Genomic DNA, 10,116 nt, shown 5'->3' with positions numbered 1-10,116 from the left:
ATTGGTGGCTTTAACAAAAAGAAATATATTTACTCCAACTTGAGAAGTTGAGGAATCTGAATTTAGGATGCTGGCTCTAGGGGAAGATCTTTGTCTTGGTCAGTTTCTAGGTCCCTTGGCATCTATCTCCCCCCATGTGTGTTGCTCTGTCTCTGTGCCTAATCTGTTCTTTTATATTCAAAGTGACAACGCCTACACTGACAAGTCTTCACAGACATAACAAAGAAAACCCTGTCCTGAATGGGGTTAAGTGCACAAGTGTAAGAGTTAGGATTCCAACACATATTTTATGGGACACAATTCAACCTATAACAAAAAGCATGACCAAAGAAATAAAGGAAAAAACAAGGGGAGTGGGATTTGTCTAGTGCAGGCAAATAAGCTAATATGAGTAGTGTTGCAAGTTATGTTCTCAAGAAACAGACTCAGATAGAGATGAGTGGGCAGGAGGCTTACTGGGAATTCTCCCTGGATCAATATCTGGGGAAGGGAAGGCAAAGAAAAGATTGAGCAGAGGGAAAAGTTGGGCTGTCATATAGTCTCAAAATGGGTCTCAACTGACTGACCGAACTTTGGAGTTAGAGTGACTCTTCAGAGATATCATCCCACACTGATGACCATGGAAAGTGGACTACCAAGGAAGGGTATGAAAGATGAGTAACTGAGACAGTTTCCCAAGAGGGATGACAACTGCAGGTGGTGTGCCAGCCGCACTCCCAGCATCTGGGAAATAAATACTGAAGGGGGATCTGGGTGGCACACCATGGCATCCACTCCAGGTAGCATCAAGGTGATGGATAGTCAAGGTAACCTGGAAGGACTTATTGGGATTCAACCCTGAAGATGCTTGTAGGCCAGTGCTGAGGGAGATGGGCAGTCACTGATGATACTTGACCCAGGGGCTCTCTATGCTTTATAAAGATTCCTATGGAAGGCACATGTAAGCCTTGGGAATAGATGAGACGTCTCAGGGGACTGTGTAATGAGAAGTCCAATGAGAAAAACCTGGGCACAGTACCATTGAAAGGATGAATAGAACAGTCAGGGGAAGAGGAATAGACAGAGAGGCAGGGGAAATGAGTCATAGGAAAGGAAGACTCTAGACTGAAAGTAAGATCAAGAGTGCCAAATACTAAAGAGAGGTCAAATAAGATAAGAACCAAGAGGCAAGCCTTATAATAGGTCATTAGAAGGCACTTGGTGACCTGGCAAGAACAATTTCAGGGAAACGGCAGGAAAAAAACAAACAGCATTGGATGAAATAACTTCTCCACTGATTCAGCACTTGCTGTGTGCCAGACACAGAAATTTTGCATGCAGAATTTCATTTATTGTTCACAAGAAGTCAGTGAAGAGTATTATTACCCTCACTTTATGAATGAATAAACTAAGGCTCAGAGAGGTTAAGTAACTTGCCCACGTTACACAGCTAGCAAGTCACAGAACCACATGAGGGTTAAGAAAGGAGGGCCACAGGACAGGCCGCTCTGATAAGAAACTTTTCAGTTAAGTAAAGAGAGTAAGCAGTATAGAACACACATTTCGTTTAACTGTTTTGTTTTGTTTTTAATGGAGGAGACAGGAATATGTTCACAGACATAGAAAAGCAGAAGTTGAATTATAAGAGGAGATAATTAATGGGAAATTCTAGATAGGATCTAAAACTCAGTGAAGGGATTTTCCTGAAGTGGGAGGGATTTCTCTTCCAATGAAATTGGAGGGAAAAACAGGAAGAAGGGTGTGGACCACCTGCAAGCTTTATTCTATTCATGAGATCTAAGGAGAATGTCATTACTTCCCCTTCTACAGGTAAAGAGCTCAAAGAGGGGGCAAGTTTGAGGTGGCTGCAGTGGGGCTCGGGGAGGGCATTCTCCAGGGCTGAGGGACTTGGGTTTACAACATCCATTGTAAGCCATGGCTGAAAAGACATAGGAGGGGACTCCTGAGTAACCCACGGGTAAACAGGTAGGAGCAGCAAGTTTAGACATTCACCTGCCCCTGGGAAGGCTGGATCCAAAAACCCAAGAACTGTATTCTGGCTTTGTTCCTGACAGGCAAAATGTTGAGCAAACCTGGAAACTCTTGGCATTTCCACTGTCTGCTTGGTGGAGCCAATGGAAGCTCATTAGCACAGGAGTGGGTGAAAGGCAAGGAAAGTTGGCTAGAGACTCACGTTGCTCCTGGGAAAAGCAAGAGTATATCATTAATGGCATCATTCATTACCTCGGAGATCAGGTGTTGATGGCAAAGCAAATTCCCCAAGTTCATTAAGTTGTTTCCTTTGGCTACAGTATCCCATGGAAAATGATAAAGGTTATGATACTCAGAGTATGAAAAGTCCAGCCAGGCTCTGCCTCTAAAAGTTGTGATGAACAGAAAAAGGTAAAAAATTCACTGCCTTCTCTCAGGAGACAAGCTAGACTGTTAATCTAGTTTACTGAGTGGGACCAATCTTCCCCACCCAGGAGACAAGTTAGAATGCTAATCAGGTTACTGAGTGGGACCAATCTCCTAGCCCCCACCTGATTCTGACCCCATATAAGCCCTTGCTGACCTGGAAGAGTTAGCTCCTCTGAGCCAGCCAGCTTAATAAAATCTGCTTCACCTCTCTGAGTGGCCTCGGTTTCTTTGACGACAGATCTGGAGTTGCTGTAACACCCTCAGGCCCAGAGCTTCTGTGACACTCCAGAATTTAGAGCTGCTGTAACAGTGAGACATCAGTTACGGTGTTGCACCCTCTTAACCTCAGTTTCTCCTCCTTAGATTCTAACAAAGGGGTGTGCTCATATTTCTGGCCAGCTGGAATGGAGGGCAGTTCCACATCATTTGTTGTTAGTGGCTATTGAGTTGGTTAGCAGCTCATTGGGACCACCTGCACAATGCGAGTAGACCATCGTGATCCATGGTGTTATCGCCGACTGATTTATCAGAAGTAGACTCTGGTAGTGTAGTGGTTACGAATCGGGCTGCGAACCGGAAGGTCAGCAGTTTGAAACTACCACCTGCTACGCGGGAGAAAGATGAGGCGATCTGCTCCCGTAAAGATTTACAGCCTCGGAAACCCTATTCAGGGTCGCTATGGGTCGAAACCGACTCGACGGCACTTAACAACAACAACAACAGACTTTTCTTAGTGTAGAAGCTTAGCTGAAATCTGTTCAGCATCATAGCAACATCCAAGCTCCCACTGGCAGATGGGTTGTGATTGTGTGTTAGATATATTGGTCGGGAATCAAACCCCGTGGTGTCCTACATGGAATGGAAGAGGTCTATCACTGAGCCATCACTATACCTATGCTGTCTTTGCTGTTTAGTACTGTCAGATCAGTTCTGACTCAGCGGCACATTATGGGGTTTCCAAGGAGTGGCTGTTGAGTTTGAACTGCCAACCTTGAGGTCGAGTGCTTATCCTATGTCACTAGGGGGATTTCATAAGAGTTGGTGGTGTTAAGTGCCATGGAGTCAATTTGGACTCATAGAAACATTATGCAAAACAAAACGAAACATTGCCCAGTCCTGTACTATCCTCAAAACTATTAGGTTTGAGCCCATTGTTGCTGTCACTGTATCAATCCATCTCATTGAGGATCTTTCTCATTTCCCTGATCCTCAACTTTGCCAAGCATGATGTCCTTCTCCAGGGATTGGTCCTTGTTGACAACATTTCTAAAGTACAAGAGACAGAGCCACACAATCTTCACTTCTAAGAAGCATTCTGGCTGTATTTCTTCCAAGATAACTCTGTTTGTTCTTCTGGCAGTCCATGACACTTTTAATAATTTTTGCCAACATCATAATTCAAATGTATCAATTCTACAGACTTCTATCATAATTCAAATGTATCAATTCTACAGACTTCTATATTCACTATCCAACTTTCACTTGCATATGAGGTGATTGAAATGGCATGGTTTGGGTCAGGCGCATCTTAGTCCTCAAACTGACATCTTTGCTCTTGAATACGTTAAAGAGGTCTTGTGTAGCAGATTTGCCTAATGCAACATGTTGTTTGATTTCTTGACTGCTGTTTCTATGAGCATTGACTGTGGATCCAAGCAAGAAGTTTGGACTTTCCAAATACCTTAGAGTGAGGAGTCAAGACTAAGGGTCAACGTGGTGCTAAAATTAGGCTTGGAATCCTGCACATGGGTATTTGCACTGCGAATGCCACACCCCTGTCAAACACAGCCTCGTGTTCCAGTTCAGCCTCATGTTCAGTCCTTCCCTCATGTGCCAGTCACTATACAAGCGCCAGTTGTCATCACCCACCACCCACCACCTGCTCCGTAGCTGAGAGTGCAGAAGGCTGTGTCCACTGCTGCAGGGACTACACCCAGAATAGAGCCAGGGCAGCCCCAGGCTCCTCACTAGCTGCAGGTGGCTTGGTCTCTGCCCTCTTCTAGAAAGATGGAATGTATTTAATCTGTTTCCCTGGCAGCGCAGTTGCAGTGGCAGCATCTGCTTCCTCACAAGGCTGAGTGAGTCACAGCCACCCCCGCTAGCCATTCGTAAGCACAACCCTGCTGGGGACCACTGATCATAAATCAACAGCAGGATGCACTGCCTGGTGGTCTTCCACCCTGGCTCTCAGGCCAAATCCAGACAGTGCACTGTCTATCCTTACCACCCAGAAACCTGGCTGGTTCTCCACACAAAGACTGATTCAGCTGATTCAAAGTGCTTCATCCTGTTGTAACCAGAAGCTGGAAGATCTCATGGGGAAGATCTAGGTTTTTAGACTCAAAGTCCGGTGTTCTTTTTCACCTCCAATTCCCACTTGCCATTCAGGGGCCACCTCTCTATTCATATTGGCCCCAGGTTCTTCCTGGCCCTCACCCCAGGTCTGCCCTTCCGGATACTCCATCAGCCCCTCTCCTCTGAGCAGCAGCTACTTTGTTTCCTGGTCTCTCCCCTCCCTGAAATTTACCTTTCCTCTACCTTTTTGTCTCTTTATATCTGGATAATCTGGGGAAGGGAAAACAAAACCAACAACTGAGCTCATCCTGTATCATGAATAGCAGGTTATAGTGTTTATCTCAAAGATATTTGCATTTAACCTTGACTTTGAGAGGCAGAGAATGCATCTAAGGTTGTGGATCTCAGTGTGATCCCTGAACAAGCAGCATCAGCATCACTCTGGGGCTTGGTAGATATGCAGACTCTAGGGTTGAGGACTATCCACCCTAAAGGTGATTCGATGTAACAGAGTTTGAGAACCATTGATCTAAGGACAAGGATGTATGTCTTCCTGGGGTCCCTGGGTGGTGCAAACAGTTAATACAGTGGACTACTAAACAAAAGGCTGCAAGTTCAAATCTACTCAGAAGCACCTCAGAAGAAAATTCTGGTAATCCACTTCCAAAAAAATGACATACATGCGGTCCCTGTGAGTCTATTCAAAGCAACCAGTTTGGTTGGATTTTTGTTTTGTCTTGGTGTTTTCCTGACTCAGTAGAGGGCAGGATTTTGGTCATACCTCTGTCTACATGCACCACACAGTTGTAACTGTCTATTTTGTGTAAGGTCATGGGATGGCAAAGACCTCACCTGTTCCAACTTGTGGGACCTAGTGTTTTCCTGAATTGTGTTCTTCCTCCAGATTGCTTGCATCACATGGAAAGAAGCTGGTGTGTGTTTTCTTAGATGGAAAAGGGCAATGTTACCTCACCTTCTATAAAGAGAGCTTTGGGGGTAAAAAGAAACCCACCCATTGGTAAAGATCAGTTTGCAACATTGTGGCTGGGTCAAGGGCTCACATAAGAGCTGAGGAATTCTCGTAGAGGGAAAGTTACTGAAAATAATTATTAATCAATGGGCATTACTTCCATTATTTCATATTTTCCATTTACTGATCTCCATTGTGTTGTGCCCAGTAAACAGCCTCCTGGACCCACACTCAAGAACTTAAAGGAGAGTGAGAGCATTAGTTAGAATTAGCTAGGCTGTGCCTGGGTACAGGCAACCCCAAAGTTTCTGTGGCTTAATGCTTCCTATTCAAAAGAGTCTTCTCTGATCCACAATTAAAAGACTTACATCGAGCATTGTAGTTGTTGTTAAGTGACCTCGAGTTGGTTTTAATTCATAGCGACCCTGTATGGGATTTCCAAGGAGCAGCTGGTGGGTTTGAACTGCTGACCTTGTAGTTTGCAGTCCAGTGCTGATCCTACAGCACCACACCAGAAGTCCTTATAAGACTGTTCATTTATTCATTCACTTATTAATAAGTGTTTTTCGAAATGCTTACTATTTATTGGGCACAGGGCCAGATTCTGAGTCTATAGCAACACCAGGGTAGCTGCCTGGGTAGAACATTACCATTGCAGGAGCCCTAGTGGCACTTGTGTGTTAAGAGTTGGACTGCTAACAGCAAGGCTGGTAATTCAAACCCACCAGTCGTCCTCTAGAAAAAAGATGCAGCTATCTGTTCCCACAAAGATTTACAGCCTCAGAAACCTAATGTACGGTCACTGTGAGTCAGACTCCACTTGATGGCTGTGGGTTTGGTTTTTGGTTTTGGTATTAATATTGTATCCTGTAGGAATAGTGTTCCTGGACTTGTGTCATATGGGAGTCTGCTTATTTAATGCATTTTAGTTTCCTGTTTATGTCATGTTTTATCATTATTACCTGTCTTCCTCACAAAAAAGCAAACTCTCAGCGAGCAGGGGTTTTATATGTTTCTCACTGCAGTATGCCTCTAGAGTCTAGAGCAGTGTCTCGTGGACTCCAGAAATGTTTGTTAAGTGAGTGATTGAAAATAGACTATCATTGACGACATTCCCCACCAATCTCTGCCTTCATGGGGCTGATCATCTACTGAGTCATGAGTTGTGTTAACAAGTAACTGAAATATGGACAGCATCTTAAATCAGAGAGCGTGAAATGCATGTCAGACCCATCAGCCGCTTGAGAAGAAAGAGGCAGTTTTCATTACAGGTGAGGTCAGGGAAGCTATCCTTGTTTTGAAGGTAAAAAACTAAAATCCAAAGAGGTGACTGAGCTTGTTCTAGGGCACAGGGAGAATGGAAAGTAAGCAGCTGGACCCTGCTACAACTCTTTGTTTTTCCTTCTCCCCACTCTAACAAAACGTTCTATTAATGCAGCACTTTATAGTATCCCAAGAGCTTTCATATGTACTTGTACAGCTACAACTTCTCTTTAAGGCTCAAAAGCACCCTTGGTATCTAGCTCCAGATTTTGGTTAGCTTTTGGTGTTTTGTTCTACCTCTTGTAGGAGGCATGGGATGTGTTTTGTTGTGAGGATGGAATATCTAGTTCTCCCTGCCCTTCCTTACCTTTAATACTCCCCCACCTGTTCCCCCAACCCTGCCCAGTGGCCCAGGACAGCCTCATGAAGGAGGTGGCATTTCAGAGAAGCATTTGTAGGAAGGATAAGAGGGCTCCTTCTTACCAGAGATAGACAAAGGTAGAGGATGGCTCAACCAGAACCTTTCCCTGCAGGCAGGAACCAGCTCATTATTTTCACTTGAGCTTGCAAATGAAAACAATTACATAAGACTCCCATCTGGTTTCCAAAGCACTTTTGAAATTATTCCATCACAAGTCCATTAATTTTATGGGGACTCTGAAGACAGGGCAAAGTTAGAGTTTAGTATCTGGAATATCTATCCTTCAAGCTTTGTCACTCTGTGTGACCTTCGTCTCTGCTTGCTGTCTTACCTTCTCACTAGGACCCAATCAAGGCTCCAGTTCCAACAAACATTTCCTGTATGTGCACTCTAAATCATGGCCGTATTTGCTGGAGATTCCAGGATGAGCAGGACATTGCCAGAAGCCTCAAGGAGCTTCCTGTAAAATGGGTGTAGCCCAATCATGACACCTTTCTCAGTTGCCTGCTTTCACTCTATTTCCACTCTAACCACTTGTCAGACTCTAGAGTGTGCCAAACAGTGAACTCATGCATTTTTTTTTTCTTAGTAGCATTTTTTAAAGTTCAGATATACTTCACATAACATAAAATTCATCATTTTAAAATAGACAAATCAGTGGTTTCTAATATACAATTACTGCCACCTTCTAATTCTAGAACATTTTAATCACTCCCCCAAACCCCAGACCTATAGCAGTTAGTCCCAATTCTCATCTCGCCCTATCCCAACAACCGCTGATCGATTATCTGGCTCTGAGGATTTTCTTATTCTGGATATTTTATTGAAATGGAATCTTATAATACGTGGCTTTCTGTAACTGGTTTCTTTCACTTGGCATAACGTTTTCAAGCTTCATTCACTTTTGTAGCATATAACAATGCTTCATTCCTTTCTATGACTGTCATATGTTGTTAAGTACCATCGAGTTGATTCTGACCCATAGCGACCCTGTATAGGGTTTTCAAGGAGCAGCTGGTAAACTTGAATCACTGACCTTGCAGTTCAAATGGCTTTGCAATCTGACTCATTAACCTATAGTGCCACACCAGGACTTCAGTCCATTGTATAGATAGATAGTATTTTCTTGATTCATTCATCAGTGGATGAACATTTGGGTTGTTTCTATTTTTTGAATATTATTAATAATGCTGTACATTTGTGTACAAGTTTTTGCATGAACCTGTGGGTATATGCCTAGGAATTGAATTGTTGATTCATAGGGTTGTTGTTGTTTGTTGTTAGGTAGTCAAGTCAGTTCCAACTCTGTATAGGGTTTCTTTAAAGGAGACAGATGCCTCATTTTTCTCCCAAGGAGTAGCTGGTGAGTTAAAATGCTGACCTGAGGTTAGCAGTCCGGTGCTTATCCTACAGGGTCATAGGGTAATTCTATGTTTAACTTTCCGAGGAACCACCAAACTGTTTTTGACATCAGATGCACCCTTTTTTATATTCTCACCAACTATGGATAAATCTCCACTATTTCCACTTTGTTGTCAACATTTGTTATTGTTTCTTTTTTTATTGTATTTTTAATTTAACTTTTTACATTGGGTGGTGATGTTCTTAGGTGACTTCAAGTCAGTTCCAACTTAGAGCCACTAAAGGAAATGCCACCTGGTCTGGCACCATCCTCAAACTGTTGTGATGTATGAGCCCACTGCTGCAGTCAATCTGTCAGGTCATCTCACTGAGGGTCTTCCTCTTTTTCACTGACCTTTTCCTTTACCCAAGGACTGAGCCCTCCTGACAACATGCCAAAAGTACGTGAGATGAATTCTCGCCACCGTTGCTTCTAAAGATCATTCTGACTGTTCTTAAAAGACAGAACTGTTTGTTCTTCTGGCAGTCAATGGCATTTTAAATATTCTTCACCAATACCATAATTCAAATACATCAACTCTTTTCTGGTCTTCCTTATTAACTGTGCAGATTTCACATCAGATGAGGAAATTAAAAATACCATGGGTTGGGTCAGAAAGGACTGCCCAAAGTAACATCTTTGTTCTTTAACACTTTAAAGAGGTCTTTTGAAGCAGACTTACCCAATGCAATGCATAGTTTGATTTCTTGACTCCTGCTTTCATGAGTGCTGATTCCATGATTCCAGTTTACATTGGGTAGTTTCTATTGTACCCATTTTATGGGTAAGAATGTTGCTCTTGATTCCAATGGTCGCGCTAATGGAGGGGGCGGCGGCTGAACGATGTGCAAGAACTGCGCAGACCTGGTGGAGGTGTTAAATGAAACCCAGACCACGGAGCGGCAGACTGCAGCAGCCAGCCAGGCTGTCCTACTTACCCCAGACGCCTAGCCATTGGATCAGTATCATGTCTTTGAGGCAGGGTCGACCAACTTAGAGACCCACAAGCGCAGCCTAAAGTGTCTCATTACAACCCTGTCGCCCCTGCTGCGCTCCCGCCTCTTGACTGACACGACATCCAAGGACGGAAATCCCACCTTTGAGCAGGACTTAAGGGCCGTAGTGCAAGGAGATTCGTGTTTAACAGCCACCACACAACCGCCACTCTTCTGTCTGTCGTGCTGTGGTGGTTTGAATTGCTGTGATACTGAGGGCTATGCCACCGGTATTTTAAATAACCAGCATGGTCACCCATGGTGGACAGGTTTCAGATGAGCTTTCAAACAAAGACAGACTAGGAAGAAAGAGTGACAAACTACTTCCGAATCACTAGTCACTGAAAACTCTATGAATAGCAGAGAAACA

The sequence above is a fragment of the Chrysochloris asiatica genome, unplaced genomic scaffold (genome assembly GCF_000296735.1).
Source record: "Chrysochloris asiatica unplaced genomic scaffold, ChrAsi1.0 scaffold00079, whole genome shotgun sequence".
NCBI classification, from domain to species: Eukaryota; Metazoa; Chordata; class Mammalia; order Afrosoricida; family Chrysochloridae; genus Chrysochloris; species Chrysochloris asiatica.
This window is presented reverse-complemented; position numbering follows the sequence as displayed.